The following is an 18,728-nucleotide window of genomic DNA, read 5'->3' on the forward strand; positions in this document are numbered from 1 at the left end:
ATTTTTAAGCTGTTCTACTGAAGTGACCGAGACTTCAATTTAAATACTGGTTCTACCTCATTTACATAAAATGCGATTCTGAAAACTCCTTCTGACAGGGAATTGTAGGTGGGAAATAAGGAAGTAAAGAAAAACGTGTTCAAAAATAAAAATATCTATTAGGTACTTAAAATGAGCTCCTACAACATATTCCATCAAATTTATTCTCAGTTAATTTAACTCATAATAAAAGCATTGAAAAATTTCAGGGTTAAGTATGGCTAAATTTAGAATTTACATTGAATTAAAATTAGACTGAAGTAGATTATTTCGTTCACAGAAGAAAGCATTTTACTGATGGAAATATTTTTTCTGCAGATCAAACTTTCTTGCTTCCGCGAAGGAGGTAAATGTAACTAAAATAAGATTAAGGTAATTCAAATCACATAAAATAAACTGAATATTTATAACAATTAATATTGAGAATAAAATCATATGATAAGCAAAACATTTAGTTCACAAAAAAATTCGGGATTAAAATAAGGAGACTGGAAACGTTAACTGTACTGTATTTTTAGAAATAAAGTATCGAATGCGCTGCGATGTTTTAGCGTAACATATTTTCTTGACTTAAAATAATAAAAACATAACGCCCATTTTCTTTACAAATTGGACCTTCTGCTTAAATTGGAAATTTTCGTTTCTTCTCAAATAGGAACAGCTTTTCCTGTAAATCTAAAGTACTTCGTGCAGGCTTTCAAAATACTCATGCTTACAGAACGTTCTATGCACGAAAATACAAAGTAACTTCATACCAGTCTGTTAGAGAAACTTATGCTTTTAGAGTTTTAGGAAAAATGTAGGCGTTTTCATCCTCTGTAATGATAGGGACTCAAAAATGAAGAACGTTTTTGAATGTCGCAACATATTCATAAAGTACAGCTGGGTAAACATTTTAAGCACGCAAAAGGAGATTCTAGAATTCGTCATACTGTATAAGTGAAAGCATAATTACTTCCTTTCCAAAATCAACATTATTTATATAAAATAATGCTATTCATTTTTACAGAAAAGGGGAAAGAAATGTTCTTTCATGGATTTATTTCAGAATATTTTCTGAAATATATATACATTTCCTTTAAGATCTTAGAAATGGAAACTACATCACGTCAGTTTGCAGAACTATTAAAAGCTTGTTGCAATTTTCTCGTTGCTGCTGATTCGGAGACAGTCGTTTACAAGACACATTAATTCTTAAATCAGTTCCATTTTTACTAACATTATTTTTAATTCTGTCTCTAGAAAATGTCAGTTACTTTACTTAAGTTTCAATGGTACATTGACAGCAAATATGGCTTGATCAAGCCATATTCCTATTTATAATATTATTTAATCATATTTCCAGTGAATAACAATAATTTGACCTGAATCTTCCATTACATAGAAAGCAGCTGACGCAAAAGTTTAAAAACACTTTTCTGTTTTGCAAATTATTGAAAAGAGGAACTAAAAACGAATATTTTATGAGTAGAAAGTACTAGGTGTTTGGGGTTTGAAAATTTAGAGATTTCTGATTTGAAAAAAGGGCATAAAATATATGAAATTAAGCTAATGCTATTTTCTGAGCATTAGCTTAATTTCATATATTTTATGAAAGACTGTTAAATTCGCTGACATTTTAACGATCGAAGAAATTGTATTTAAAATCAGTGAATTTAATTACTAAATTTGTCACCCTATTGTCATGATGAACCTTGGCTTAGGGTTCGAATCTTGGAAAAGGGCACGAAATATTTATATTGTCTTTCGCCTTCCTCCTCGTATTGAGAAACCTAAGTCACGCTTTAGACAAGAGCTAGAAAACTGCCCCAACCAATACTTGAATAGTACGCATTGGTCGGGTCAATTTTTTTCGTGGGTGGGAGGAAGTTTTCGTACCTGTACTAAAAAAATTATCAAGTTGATGTTTAAATAAAATACATTTTACGAGCTATAATTCAAATTCTAATAATAAGATTAAGTTATTCTTTGATTTTAAGAGCGTAAGAAATCAGACTATAAGTAATAAAGTTGGTGTTGTTATAATATCGGAAAATAGGTAAAACTTTACCAGACCTTTTTTAATTAAATATTGTACATTGTAGTTGCCAGTTTATAATGAAGAGAATTGATATTCATTTCTTTTTTCTCCAAGGATCTGGTACTGCATACTAAACTGAATAACGATTATTGCTTTTTTTTATTTCATTTGAGCTGAGAGTTAAAATCATGTACCCGAAAAATAAAATAATAAATAGAGATACCTAAAACTTTAACATTCCTCGTAGCTTAAATGAATACGCATTCACAACTATTAATAAAACTCTCCGATATTCTCATTCATTGCAAAGACAACAATTTGAGGATCCTCCCACGAAAAGTCACGTACTCAACCGTATAATTACGTTTGCTTTCTTACGCGCTTCTGAAAGATACACATATAAAACCCTTACATTTTTCCTTACAGTAATTCAGAATAAAAATAAAAATCCATACCAAGTTTCTTCATAGAAAGAAAAGACATTTTGCCCAGATTACAGACATAGCTAAGGAAGAATAAATTCTGAGCACGTCCGAAATCAAGTGCGTTACTCGGGCATCCCCGATCTAAAGGGTAAAAATAAAGATACCTCGATTGATGCTACGGATATAGGAAGGAATATACTCTCTATTTTACGATCTTGGAGGGAAGAGACATGCTTGTAAATTAGATTATAACATTTCTTGAGTCTGAACTCTGGATTTCATTTGCTGCGTGAATATCAAGTAGGAAGTCGAACTTCTTTGAATACGGAGGTAGCAAATTTTTTAGAATTTGAAAACGAGGTTAAGCGCTATAGCAATTTCCAGTTGACCGTCAAGGCTCAGGAGAAATATTACTCTTTATATACATACATTTATAACATGTTTTTCTTACAATGTAACACAGAGGCAAATGTCCTCAAATTGTTTAAATATAAAGAATGACGTTACGTCAGATGTTATCACTAGTCACTTGTTAGAATATATAGTTTAATATCAGAATTGCGTAAAGAAATTAGGTTTTTTGGTTGTGCAATAATCGTGCGCATATTTTAAATTATGCATTTTCACACTTAATTCCTTCTTTTATGGTGAATTTCCATTATTTAAGTTTTAAACTTTTTTGCTAGTTTGTGATTTTTTTCTATAAAAAATTTTCATTGTTTTTAACCCGACCTGTATGAATTCAGAATTTACATATACTTTTTATTTTTCACATTGTAGAGACATTAGGTATTTTTTTGGAAGCAGGGGAGATGAAAATTGAGCAACGCCTTCGCCGGGAATCGAACCGAGGACCTCTGGAATACGCCCCCAGCTTGCAGACTGTCTCACCACGAAGACACCTAAGAAGGCAGAAGAAATACATTATAGTATATTGGATTGTTGGACTCGGGCTGCTCAAAATAATAATATAGTTTAAATTTATGTTTTTGGTGTTACAAATTTACAATTTTTAACACCGCTTATTTCTGCCTGTAGAGATTTGACTGATAAAGACATACATTATCTTAACTGTCTTCCGAGATTATTTTAATATTTAAACTTTAATTTGCGTCGTTGATGGCTTACAAACAGACTGATTTATTTACTTATTTTGTTTCACCAACCCCTGATAGCGATGCAGCGAAAGATGTAAATTTCTTATTCTATTTTTGTTTTTGACAAAAATAGAATAAGCCCCTTTCTCTTGCAGTTTGCCAGTGTGCTTCTGGGTTTTGGGTTTTGCATATGTTTAATCCGAACTGAGCTTGGGATGAATTTTAAACGCATTATTTTCTTTCATTTATTGTCTATTAAATACATACCTACATATATATATATATATATATGTGTGCGTATACGTACACATACACATACATATATATATATATATATATATGCGTATACGTACACGTACACATACATATATGTACACATACATACATATATATATGTGTACGTATGTGTACAATATATTACAATATATTATTACAATGTATAGGCTATATAGTCTCTCTCTATATATATATATAATACATAGACACAGAGAGAGGAAAAGATAGATCCTCTGCATCTAAAACTGAAACTGAGTTTTAAAATATCTGTAGTTTCCTTAACGCTTCCTTTCACTGTTCATTGCGTAAACAGAAATTCCTTTTACTTAATATGGCTTGTTTTATAATATTTTATTGTATATTTCATTTACAATTTTGCAAATAAAGGATTAAATTGGGAATATGAAGGACTGCTTTTACATGATTATTCTTTTATTCGTTATACGATTAATTTTATTAAATTTGGAATACAATGTTTATAATGTTGTTGAATTCATCATATAAAGGCCTTAAACTAAATAATACATAGATATTTCCCCGATAGCCAGTATCTGAAGATGATAAATTTACACCATGTTGTAATAAACTGCATAATATTAGCATTAGTATTTTCAAAACTTAAAAATTGCAATGTATTTTATTTATGTAAATTTTAAGTCATTTGATCTGAACTTTGGAACTGTTATTAAGACTAAAGATTTTTATCGCGGTTTGATAGCCTAAAAAATTCATGCCTCAATTCAGTTTTCTTCTTTATTTAGTCACAAAGTTCGGTAAATTGTATGGATTATAATTTTCTAAAAAGAAAACTTACAAAATATTTCTGTGCTTTGAAAAGTCCTAAATACATGCCTGAACATGCAGTGTACTAATACACTGACTACCAATAAGTATTTGGACACCTGTGGTAGAAAAGAAAATCTAACTTTATTCAAAATCAACAGTTGGTAGAGCCTCCACGAGAGGTAATTACAGCGTGGACCCTCCGGGGCATACTTTCCACAAGTCTTTGTATGGCAGCTAGTGGTATTTTCTTCCACTCGGCTTGGAGAAGACATAGAAGTTCATCCACCGATTTTGTACGGGTAGTGCACCCCTGAATTCGGCGATGTAACTCGTCCCAGAGGTTCTCGATTGGGTTCAGGTCTGGAATCTGGGCAGGCCAATCCATTCGATGAACTCCATTGCCCCCAAACCAAGCCTTGGTTAGCGTCGAAACATGACAACTGGCATCGTCGTCCTGAAAGTAACAGGGGTCCAACCCGTAAAACTGCCACAACGTAGGAAGTACATTGTCATCCAAAATAGTGCAGTAGGCATCGGAGTTGAGCTTACCATGAATGGGGACCAATGGTCCCAGCCCATACCAGGAGAAAAAACCCCAGACCATAATTCCACCTCCGCCGAACTTGACTGTTGGCACAATGCATTCTGGCAGGAGACGTTCTCCAGGTAGACGCCAGACCCAGACCCTGCCATCCGAACGGTAAAGGGTGAACCTTGATTAGTCACTCCAAAGAATCCGTTTCCACTGATCTTTAGGGTCCAATTTCGATGCGCTTTGCACCACATTAACCGAGCAGCGCGGTTGGACTTTGTGATCAAAAGCTTATGGGCAGCAGCACGACCATGAAAACCAAGCAGATGTGCTTCCTTACGGATGGTATTCATTGAAACAATACTCCCGGATGCTGTTGAAGCTCCTCACGGATGTGGGCCATCGGTTGGGTGCGGTTCTTCCGAATTTCCCTGGACAGCACTCGTCGGTCTCTATCTTCCAGTTTCGCTGGTCTGCCGACTCCGGGGCACATTCCGACAATCACCGCTCACCTTCTACTTCTTAATCACATAGGCCACTGTCGATTTTGGGTACTTCAGATCGCTACATATGTCCCTTAAGGATCGGCCACATTTGTGATACCCGATAATTATACCTTTCTCGAAATCAGAAAGCTCCGAATTGCGATGTATCTTGCATGCGACTAAAGCTGATGCTGTTTCCTACACAACGTATATCGGCGGAGACCGTGACGTACCTTAGGACCGCAGATATTGTCATTTGCATAGGTGTCCAAATACTTATTGGTAGTCAGTGTACGTTAGATGATGGCTAACATGCCAATCATTTCATGTGCCTACTATGTTAGGATATGGATAGTTTTCAAAAATTAAGATGCTTGAACGGAAGTCTCAAACACACATTTATATTAACAAGAAGCTTATACTTCGCGCTATACTAAGGTTTGTAATGATTTTGACAAACCCATATTGCATTTACGTTTGCATGTTTACGGCAAGCTCGAAAAGTTTGCACACGAAATGTCTTCTACTAATTTTAAAGCAGAAACTAATATCATACCTGATATGTTCAAACTAAAATTCTTTTCTGGTCTTTACTAAGAAACATTAACATCAGTATTAAAATATATCTGACTTATTAAATACTAAACTAATTTGATTTTAATATAAAATTTGCTTAGGATACAGTCTTTTGTACGATGAATGTGACTATTAGTGCAGTATGACAACTACGGTATTAAAACTTTAAAAAAAAAACTGTAATTATATGCATTGTGATAAAGGCACATTGTACACGTACATTTTAAAACTGTTCAATGACTTTCTTTCTTCTAATGTATGCCACAGAAAGTAGTAATAGGTATTAAAACCTATATAATATAAATATAATGATAAATGATGAGTCATAAATTTCAAAATATGAGAAATTACGTTCAGTTTCCAATATGTTTCTTTAATAAGACTTATACACTTCTTCGAGAAAATGGGGGGGGGGATTTCATGTGGTCTTTGTAAAGAATGTATTTTTAAAAATGAATTGAAAATGTTTTATTTAATTAGCCGAATGTAAATGGTATGCGAATGCGAATCTTTTGATTTCACAAGGTTCCAATGACCATTGAACGTTTGGCAATTATTCTTTAAAAATACATTTCATGCCGTTATTAACAATTACGTTTTCTTAATTCAATTTTATACGATGTCTTTTTTAAGAGACTTAGAAGCTTTTGTTTATGTAATCGTTTTTATTCACACTCATTTATTTTCTGCTTAAAATAGCTTGAAACAAATTAAAAAAATGACCAGGGAAAAATTACTTAATTTATTCACAGCATCGAAGTGACAAAAATAATTGGCTTAATTTTAAATGTCACAGAAAAAATGATTAAAGAATTGGCGTAATCTAAAATTTCATAACAAATTGAATATGAATAAATTTTTAGAAATTTGACTTCATTTCTAAATTTGTATATGAAGAAACATTTGTTGTAAAATGTATTCGATAAGTAGAACCTTGTATCAGTTTGTATATTCTGGAAAGAAGTTGAACCATGACAGGTTTACTTAACATAGCAATTTAAATCACGAAGAAAACTAACTTTGATCTGAAAACTTAGGTATTGAATCTAACCTTATAAATTTTAAGCAAATTAAATCGTTTAATTTTAAATATCAAGCATGTATCAGCAATATTATCGTCAAAAACCAAAATTTACTTTCCTTATTAGCACCAGGAAATTACAAAATATTGTTATAAATCTGTATTATTTTTTCTAAACTTTCGACTTTTTTTCTTGTTTGCGATTCATAGTTCAGGCACCTGGAAACCCGAATTTTTAATTTTGATTTTTTTATTATTTATGTCATATCTGAATCAATTCGAAATGATTTGAAGAGGATTAGAAAGTGAGCAAGGGCAACACTGTACGGAATAAAATTTTTGTATCACGGGCGCGCAAGGCTGAATGCTTGGAATTCTATATTTTTCTAAAGTTGTCGGGCTGTTTTTAAATAATTTGTGATTTTGCTGATGAACTGAATTTTATGCGGCGTTAATGCGAAGAACGTTATATTTAATTAAAAAAGTAAACATATAAAAATTTAATAATATAAATACAAAATAAACTTGGTATCAGCCTTTAATAAGAAAATTCAATATTCATATGACGGACTGAGAAAAGCCTGAAACTATAAAAATATGTGTCACCCTTTAACACTGCATAAGGAATTCTTAACATAAGCTGTTGCGCAGCTTTTAAAAATTTTGTGATTTGGTTGTTAATCTGAATGTGGCGTAAGTGCGAAGAAAACGATGCTTAGTAATAAAGCTAAAACGATAGGGGAAAAGTGGTTAACAGGAATGAGTGCAAAAGCAGACTGGTAGGCTGCGAGCTTAGAGAGAGCGTAAGACACCTTAACCTATAGAGACCACCCCTGACCACCTTTAGAGTAGCAGTCGTCAACCCTCGGAACTTCACGGACCACTAAATATATATTTTTATATTTGGCGGACCACTAATATGAATTTTAAAAAAGGTAAATATATTTATACGATAATAATCAACAAACTACACATATTTCGTTCACATTGAAAAATTATACGAAGAGTACAAAAAAAAAATCTTACCTTCTTGTACAGAAAGCTTCACATCTCTATATCGCTGGAAAGCATCTTCACAAAAAGCAATACTAAACCGGAAAACGCAAATTAGTATCCACAAACTGATAGAATTATGCAGCCAATTTTTAGTTATTGTAAACTAATAATCATCACTTACTCAGCAATGCCTCCATCGATCAGCAGTTAGACAAAACAAAAACGTAAACTTCCAGTGATGCAATTATAAACAAGGATGCAAATGGTTCTCATAAAAATCCATCAAATTGCCTGTTGACACCCTAGAAAATCTGTCATATTTTAAACTGAATATCCATAAAAATATATGTATAGCCCAATTTTTCTCCGGACCATCAAACCGTTTCCTCGGACCACAAGTGGTCCGTGGAACGCCGGTTGCCGACCGCTGTTTAGAGCGACCGTTAAATATGAAACCTTTCTGAAAATAACCAATCTGAAACCTTTCAGAAGTCAGGCTTTTCTGTACCACCGTTAAAATCGGAAAGATTTATTATTATTCTCTTTTTTTCTCTGTGTGTGTCAGTATGTGTGTGTGTTTTATCACTTTTTTTTTAATTTAATCGTGAAACTCTTGTTGTTAATCTTTCTTACTTATTACTTATTTGAATTTATCCTAAGTATATTGTCCTACTTAAATAGCGAGAATTTTATTTTTGTTGTGTGCAGTGTACTTATTATTCAATAATATTTTAATAGGTAAAAATTCATTTTTGTAGAGGTGCAAGCAGCTCAAACGCGAATGAAATCTTCACCGTCTCATTGTTACTTTCGTGTCATTTGTGAAGTGTTTAAACAGTATGGAAAAGTATTTGCCAATAATACGCATTAATATTTCAATATTATATTATCCAGTGGGAGTTCTTTTAGTACGATTTCAGTTACAGCCTCTGTGAAGAATTGAAAAGTTATTTTATTTATTCTAGTCTGATTGTCAATTAGAATTATTTTCAATGCTGATACTCAGTTAATTTAAGTATTTAATCACAGAGAATTTTCAGTTCATTCGTAATAGTATTTTGAACTCCGATGCAATGGCATCTAATGTTATCCTAATCTAATGTTGTACCATCTAATCCATGCGTTGGGCTCAAATATATGATAACCTGACTTGTATTATAAAAGACTTTCTCTTCTGCTGGGGATAGATTCATCATATGCTAAATAGAAGCAACATTTTTTAAAAGTTATTGCCACTTGCAAAATGTTTTCAGTTTCCCACTTTCGTCTTACCTACTGATTCAATAAATTTGTACCATACATATATATAAGCAACAGAACAGTGATGTAAAATATAAAATAAGGTTACCAGCTGTTTGAGGTCTTCTCCTGAGGGTAATTTGAATTCTACAGATAAATTTTGTTATGCTTTATGTATTCGGTTATGAAGAGGTGACAGTTGTCTTGAAGATTCCTAAATCAATTTTGCATGAGTTTTGCTTATTTGAGAAGTACATATAAATTTATAGCGAAAATAATTCCCCTATTTCTCTAAATTCTATAGGCAGTTCATAAATCATTTTTGCCTCGTAAATCCCAAGGTGAAAGGTGACAGCTTCATGAAGACATTTGCTAAAATGCACAGATGACAGTTGTTGCTATTTCTATTTCTGAATAGCAAGCATCCAGTAAAAGCGGAAAATAAATTTATCACAGTCATCTACTGACAGGTATGTTAACATAAAGACAAAAACTACCAAATACCGACAAAAGTGCCAAACAATAGAAACAGACTTTCATTCAGGAAGGGTTTGTGCGATTTGCTGTCAGTCGTTCTGCTAATGGTACTACTTTGACTGAATCAGAGCTTACAACTGTAGGCACCTATCTCTCCAATGCTACTAAATTGCATTGCAGTCGACAACCGTCACAAGAAATCTGAGTTTATATAAAAATGGATTATTAAGGAAGAAATGTTCAATTTTTAGAGCAATATTGGATGGTAGGATTTTACAGTTATAAGTTCAAATATCTGATATTACAAATTCAAAAATCTGATATTACAAATTGAAATATCTGATATAAAAATGACAGTAATTGCTCTCTAAATTTTATTTTCAGGTATTCCTTATTTGCTGTATAGTGGTAAACATTAAGGTCTATAAGCCATGTCCTAAGACTTTCTTCAATAATTTCAATTTGAATAATTTTGGAAAAAAAAAAAAAAAAAAAAAAGAAACACTATACTTTCCTTTCTTCAATACAAATATTTTACTTTCCTTTTTTCCAATATAAAAGAGTTTTACTTCCTGTTTTCCTAATATAAAAGAGGGATTCTAAAGTTTTATGGTTCTAATTATATTCATATCATTGCTTTGATAAAAACTAACATACTGTGATTTTGAATTTCAGTATCCATCTATTTTTAGATTATTTTTAAGTTGGTTTTGTCAATATGGGGTATACTCACATATTTTCTTCAGCTAGTCTTTATAGGAAAAAACTCCAGGATTAGTTCTAAAAGCTGATTTGAATGGTAAATGACTAATTAGTTATATGACTATTTCCAAGGCCCAGGAAAAGAGAAATTATTAGTTAGTTTGCAAACTAGAGTTATAATAAAGAGAAAAAAATGTAAACATCAACAAAAAAAGTCTTAATCTGAACAATGTACATCACTGCAGTTCATCTTCAGGCCCAAAGTTGTATCCAAATTGAGCTTGCTGCTGTTGAAGCAAACTTCATTTATCCATACCCTGATTTTAATTTCTCTACAGCTTTATTATAACAAGGGATGACTGAGTATATACAGTTATTCTCACTTATACAAGCAAGCATTCAAAATATTGAAGCCTTTATAATTAAAATGCATATATGTTGTACCGTCATTAGGATTATTTGAAGCAGGAGTTGTGAAAAATATGCAATGCCGTCTCCAGAACTCGAACCTGGACCTCTAGAATAATCGCCGAGTGAGCTACCATTACACATTTAAATGTTATTACGAAGACATGCTGGAAGTAGGGAGAAAATGTAATAAATATACTACAATTATTTTAAATGGTCTTTGTTTTACATATTAAAATCAGATTTTCTGCTAAATTTGAAACTTATTACAATTAGAAAAAATATGTTTAATGCTATAATATTTCGAACGAAAATAACGAATAATAAAATTCAGCCAGTGCTTAAATTTCTCCATATAGAGATAATGATATTGAGTGCTTGTCAAAGGGCTTACGATTGGAATTCAGATTATCTTTCATTACATTAAAAAAGTAAAAGAACGATGCTTAATAAACAGATTCTAATTCTATGTTCTAAGAAGCCCTATTTATTGTTGTAGAGTTCACCAAAAGAAGCTGATGATAAGCTGCATGTGAATTATGTCTCGGAAGTCAGTTACCAACTAAATTATCAGTCATGCAATTATAAAAAAGGCGTATATCAATTTACAAGAATATTATATGTAAGTGCATCAGCATAAAAGCAAGATGTTACGGATGATGAGTTGCTACAAAAAAGTATTTTCAGACGTCTTTATGGAATTGCAATAATATTAGCTTTACAGCCGATAGATACTTAAATTATTAGCCAGTAATTAGAGGAATCTAGACTAAACTTTTAAGCGGTTACTTCCGTGTCCCAGTGACTAAACTTATCCCTTCTGGAGTAGCGTAACATAGCTGTTGCCTGTTATTATTACCTGTGCGTGAACCATTTTTTAGAAATATGTTTCAATTTTATCTTTTCTTAAAACTCATCAAAATCAATTTTCTTTGAGACATATCGGATCATGCTCTTACCTAAGAGCTTTTACGTTATTCCAAAATACGGAGTTTCATACATAGGACTGACAAAAGCTACCTACATCTGTAAAGATGAAGGACGCTGCACGGTGTCCTGTCACTTCTACTACGTTTGTAGCGTTTTTAAATTTTTAGCATTTAAATGCAGCATTTAAATAGCAGCATTTTAATAATAATCACAGTCATTGTGCATAAACAAGAAATCCAACCATAGGTATTTTTCTGAAACTCCAAAAATAATATTTACTAAATGATTTGTGTCCTAGAAATGACTGTTACCTGAAATCCTATTTACTTACCAATTTTGGATGTCATTTCTGATTTCAAGCTAATCAATTTCAATAACATAATCTCGATGATATAGTTATCTTCTAAGCAATGTTTGGCGCCACACGTATAGGATCATTCATCGAGCTATTGCTAGTGTAATATATGCTGATCTTTTTTTATTTTTCTCCTTAATATTTAGTTTTGGAGCCGCAGTGGATAGTAAATAAACGTAACACTAGCGGTAGAATATCTGTCAGCATCTCTGTAATATCACAAATCACTGTGGTATATCTGTTCCTTGCTTACCTTTAAGCGTCCGGCCCAGTTTTAAAGAAGAACGCAGTGGGAACTGTCTGAGGGTCTCCTAACCTTCTCCCCTTAGCATACCTCTCGAAAGGGCTTCAGTTTTTCAGTATATTTTGAGTGATCTCTTACTGCGCAAACACTATACTCTTATAAAGATACATTTCTTCCCGGTATTCGAGGTTCGGCAGCCAGCATCACTAACCAATGAGAAACAACCAATAACTAATAAAATCATTAGCGAAGGCTTGTAGATGAACGTAATCTTTGAGTGGCACTATTACACTCATCTGCAAGCCTTCGATGATTTCTTATTTGTTGCCCCTGGAAGGAAGAATGTGGAGGCAAAACCGCATTACCTCCTAGATACTTTTTGCAACGTAAACAAAGAGCCACAAGCAGTTGATTTCCCTTTCCAAAATAAAAATGTTGCAAAGAGATAGAATGCTCCAGATAGAAAACAATCCACGATTATGCTCTGCGGAACCTCAATAAAAAGAGTATCCAACCATACTTACTTGGGTTACACAATCAACAACAAAATTTCCTAGACAGCTCCCCCCACACCATCTTAAGGTAGTTAAGCAGAAAGTCACTATTCTTATGAATACAGTTCTTCAAACTATGTAAATCAACTGCCTATGTAGCTTAATTGTATATGAAACTGTGCATTTTAAATAGGCTTTGTTTGTCAATGTATTTATTTATTTGCTTAAATTTGAATTCCACAAAACGCGGCCTAGATCGCTGCAGGGCTTTTCTGCTATACTGGATAGCATATGCCAGGGTGACATTGCAGCGTTCGGTTTTTTCTGAAACATTATGTTCAGTGGTCAACTTCGGTGGCGCTTCGGTCACTAACCACTATAACGACTATTACAAAACACATTCTTATAACACAGCATGTAAGCTAAGCAGAAAATAATCTAGCGAACAGCATTTCCCATGTTTTTTCAAAGATAAAATCCAATAATCTTCATATTTTATGCATTTTCTTCCTTTGATCAGACGAAATCAGGACAGTGATTCCTAAAAAACTAGCTTAAAAGAAACTGCCGCAGGTATATGAGTCTGTAGTATATTTACTTCTTCAATGAAGCATAATTTTATTTTTAAATTCAAGCTTTTGCAGAGTTAAAATGGATGATGAAGGAAAAATAAGCCTCGAAAAGGAGAAAGAAAAAAAGATTGCGCGAATTTTGGCAGCAGAGCGAATTATTTCGCCATTTTATCCAACATATATATTATTTTGAATAAAAGCATTATTTCGTGATATGTGCATCCAATTAAATGCCAAATATCAGCAAATAATAGCTCGCATCGAAGGAACCATTAAGCTCATAAACGTTGTTCGTCTTTTTTCGCGCTAATGACTAAAACTTGAAATGTTTTAAAAATAAACTCATCCGCGTTGAAAACTTCGCATCAAAAGACTAATAATTGCTTAGGAAAAGACTTCCGTATGAGATGATTCGTTCTTCCCTTTTCCTTGGTATACGCGAAGAATACCGGGTTAAAAAATATAAACAAGTAACTCCATATATGTGTGTTTAATATAAAAAATGATGAACGCAAAGCAAGCATTAATAATAGTCTTCTTTTACCGCTAGTTATAGCAACGGAACAGATATGCAGTGATTTCACTTTCGCGTGACGAAATGCACTCAAGATAACACAAAACGTATTCAGGGCTGAAGAGTAATATAAAATAAATCCTTGCGTTTCCCTTGTTTAGGTAAACATTATGCATGCATTTATATATGCAGCATATATAAAATATTAACATCTTTTATTTCTAATTTTTAGTAACTTTTGTCATCTATGGATGGGATTCCTATTTAAGTTAAACAACACACACTAAATAAAATATGCATTTTCAGCTGATTAAGAAAAAAGGAAATGATTGAATTTATTGGATTGACATTCTGTTATTTTATATAGATATTCTGCCACTCCGATCTAACTGTAACCCAAATCGATTATTATTTTTGTCTTATTATTAATAGAGTTACTTAATAATTATCCTTCGCGTTGTAAGCATAAAGAAAAATATTTTTTATTGGGATTATTTTGTTGGTTAGGTTATACTGTTATTTATACTTTGTATTATTACTAAAACATAGTCTTATCATTAAATATCATTAAAATAAAAATACTTCCTTCACTCATCCCAGATACCGAGCAATCCAGAAAAACTAAAGACAAAACTTGCTCACTTACCTGGGTAGTGTGATGTTGAATCTGTAATAAAAACTCTAATATGTTGATTTATTTAATTATATTCTCTCTATACTACAAAATATATACATTTTTTAACAATTGTCGGGAAATTTTTCTGGCCCCGAAAGTTATTACACACTTAATCAGTTCACGTCACGAGGTCGAAAGGGGAAAACCCTTTTTTCTTCCTACTTCAATGACAGCCAACGCCATCTGTGTCTCGTACATCAAAATGAAGAGATTTGTTTTTAATATTTGTTAGATACAGCTAATCAGTTTCACAACACTCCCACCTTTTTGATTTTCTTAAGGAAAATCAAAAATCAAATAATGGTATCCTTAGTACAGGAACACACTTCTAGAGGGTACAGTTTGTAAGGATCTTAAGTTTTACTAACGTTCATTTTATTTTAAATCTTTACTATCACTTCTTATTTTCTACTTCCGGCCAGAATTATAAGCGTGAAGGTTTTTATGCAAAGTTTGTCTGGCGAATGCCAAGTATTTAAGTGTGGCCTTTGCCAAGCGAAAGAGAGGAAGCAGTAAGTCAACGCAGGCCGCTTACCTTAGAAGTTACGCAGTTGCTGTTCGCCTTCCAGGCCGGAGGTTTTAATCCTCTTGATAAATTAAACGTATTGTAGTGTTCACAGTCTCTGTGCTACATACGCTTCCTGTTATTATAAGGCCAATCTTCCACGTGTATTATTCTAAAGTTAAATTAGAGTTTAGTTTTATTTTGATATCTTTTACGTTAGACCCCGAGTGGAGGGTCATTGTATTCCGAAGTACGGAAGTCATTGTATATAAAGAAAAATAAAGGGTTTTGTATACCCTTCGTCTGTATCCTGTCTACTTACTACAATTAGTGAACATAGCTTTAGTAAGCTCTCTGTTCCTAGTCAGGTCCTTGTATGTTCCCGAAAAAGGTTAGAAGAAACAAAGAACCTGATAGTGGCGCCCGACGTAGAAGAATAACCATGGCCGAGTTTCAAGAAGAACCTGTGCTGCCTGCAGAAACGGCTCAGAATCCAGAAATGCCAGCTGCCGCCCTGGAAGGATTTGGGTACATCGTCCAGACCATGCGCGCTTCATTAAACATTTAATGGAAACTCACCGGTAACCTGTTTTTTGGAAAAATTGGATGACCACTTCATGCTCTACCCCGTGCACGAGTTTCAAAAAGTTACCTTAGCTACCAGCGCTTTGAGGGGCCAAGCGCTTAACTGGTTCAAATGTATCGGCAGAAGTCTCTTGGGTCAAGCAGGAAGTCCTACCTATACTTATGAAAATTTCAAGACTGCCCTACTAAAAGCCTTCCCTGTTGTAAGGGATCGTGCGAAATTAGAAACGGAACTTTTTAGTATATATCAACAAAGAATCGAAAACTTCTCGAGCTTTATTTTAAGAAAAATTCACGTTTTCAAGCTCTTGTATGGAAACCGTCCGGATCCTGAAATAATTCAAGTGATTTTGCCGAGGTTACTACCCCAAGTGCAAGACTTTATTGAATTGAGAAATCCGACTACACTGGAAAAATTATTTGAGCTAGCAATCCAGTTTGAAAGTAGAAGAACGGCGGACATTGAAAGAAGACGCCAATATCAACAGCGAAACCAATTTGGTACGCCAAGACTACAGCAAACTCAAGCACATGGCTACGGAGAAAAAGCGAATCAGTGGGCAAGGAAACCCGAGCATTCAAAAACAGCCGGCGAACGTCGACAGTTCAATAGCAACCCAGGAAAAAAGTCTCAAGGCCAGTGGGAAAAGAAGGAAAGCACGGAAAGGAAAAATAATTTAAACTAAAACGGATTTCTGCTGACGAGAGGGTGCGGAAATCCGAAGGCCACGAAAACCCCTCTTCCTACAAGTTAAATACAGTAATGGTGAAAAATTTGACTCTTCCGAAGATTGAAGTCTTGGTGAATAATATCCCGGCCACCGCACTCCTGGATACCGGCGCGCAGTGTTCCTGTGTGGCAGAAGTCTTTTTTAGGAAGTATTTTCGCAAATACCGCATATATAATGCGGATAATACGACAGTATTAGCGGCGCAAGGAAAAGAATGTAAGTGCGTAGGTAAAGTACCTTTGTATATCCGTATCAAGGACGAACAAGTAAAGGTGATGTTTTTTATAGTAAAGAATTTGCAAGCACATTTAATCCTAGGAATAGACTTTCTTTCAGACGCACAAGCTACACTGGATTTTAATGAAGCGTCCCTTAGGCTGACAATGAAACCAGTGCGTGTAGAAAAGGTTGAACCGCCAAGGTTAAATCTTGACCACCTGCCTAATGACGAGCAAGATAGAATCCGACAAGTGGTAAGTGAATTTGCTTCCTTATTTAGTGATATTCCAGGATTTACTCAGGTTACTAACCATAGTATTGACACCGGAGATGCATTGCCAGTTCGTCAAAAACCATACCGGTATGATAAGAATAAGGAAAAAATTATAGAATGGCATATTACCGATATGCTACGTAAAAAGATCATAACGCCCATCTCAAGTAGTTATGCTAGCCCGGTGGTTTTATGTAAGAAAAATAATGATTATCCTTTGGAGCATCCAAAAAGGTGGAGATTCGCTATTGATTACCGTAAATTAAATTCCATAACGAAATATCCGGTACATCCGTTACCGATCATAGAAGAAATTTTAAGGAACATAAAATCAACCAAATTTATGACGACTTTAGACTTAACGAATGGTTATTTTCAAATAGGGGTCAGGCCTGAGGACGTGCCTAAGACTGCTTTTATAACCAAGTCTGGCACTTATGCATTTTTGCGTATGCCGTTTGGCCTTTCTGGGGCCCCAGCAACATTTCAGCGATGCATGGACATTGTGTTAAGACCTGTTCTTGGAAAGTCCACATTTATCTATTTAGACGATATCATTATTACTAGTGATAATCTAGACCAACATGTACAGGATTTAAGACAGTTGTTTTCTTTATTAAATGAGGCCGGTCTAAAAGTTAATGTCGAAAAGTGCAAATTTGCAGCCCCTGAATTAAAATATTTAGGTTGCAAAATATCGCAAAAAGGGATCGAGACAGATGAATCAAAAATAATCGCTGTACAAAAGTATCCGACTCCAAACACGGCAAAGAAGCTCTCTTCTTTTCTAGGACTTTGTTCATATTATAGGTCCTTTATAAAAGATTTTGCGGCTATCGCTGAGCCATTGTTAAAATTAAAAAGGAAAAAGGCAAGATTCTCGTGGACGGACGAAGCCAATAGTGCTTTCGAAAAATTAAAACAAGCATTAACGCAAGCCCCTGTGTTAAAATTTCCTGAAAAGGATGAAAATTTAGAAATTTCAGCGGATGCTTCGGATTATGCGGTAGGAGCGGTACTTTCGCAAAATCAGCAGCCCGTGGCATTTTTAGCCGAACTTTAAATCAAACACAAAGAAACTATTCCGCGACCGAGAGAGAGGCACTTGCAGTTCTGTTAGCAGTGCAAAAGTTCCGAGTCTATTTTGGAAAGGCGCCGATAACAGTATATTCTGATCATGCGGCGGTAACTAGATTGTACTCAGGGAAAAATTTATCCCCAAGGTTAATAAGGTGGGCACTCAAGCTGCAAGAATATAATCTGGTAATCAAGCATACCCCTGGAAAGGAAAATATCGTAGCAGATGCCCTATCACGAATTAAATTAGACGAACAGGGTAATACCGTAAAAGTTGCAATGCTTACAGCGTGTACAATAAATTCCCGAGAAACTGTAATAACAGAACTGGGTAAGGATCCTGAGTTTGGAAGTATTTATGAGTATTTGAAGGATCCTGAAAATTTTAGCCACCAAGATATTGTGGCGATAAGAAATAGGGCGGCCGATTACGAACTAATAGATGGTCTATTATTTTATACAAAAACTACGAA

General features: G+C 34.0%; 1 protein-coding gene across 4 annotated transcripts in view; it reads right to left on the minus strand.

Annotated features, from left to right (window-relative positions):
* LOC118196463 (cell adhesion molecule Dscam1-like) overlaps positions 1 to 18,728 on the minus strand; it is a 1,288,074-nt gene that overhangs the window by 826,006 nt on the left and 443,340 nt on the right. Inside the window, exon 1 of one of the 4 annotated variants that reach the window (XM_085816868.1) lies at positions 14,835 to 15,002. The exons of the other annotated variants lie outside the window; for them this stretch is intronic. The gene's annotated coding sequence lies outside the window, so the exon portion shown is untranslated. Of the gene's footprint in view, positions 1 to 14,834; positions 15,003 to 18,728 lie in introns of those variants that run through there. 4 annotated transcript variants of the gene reach the window in all.

Source organism: Stegodyphus dumicola, chromosome 5 (genome assembly GCF_044657685.1).
Source record: "Stegodyphus dumicola isolate Sdum_Otavi_A_Nest chromosome 5, ASM4465768v1".
Taxonomy (NCBI): domain Eukaryota; kingdom Metazoa; phylum Arthropoda; class Arachnida; order Araneae; family Eresidae; genus Stegodyphus; species Stegodyphus dumicola.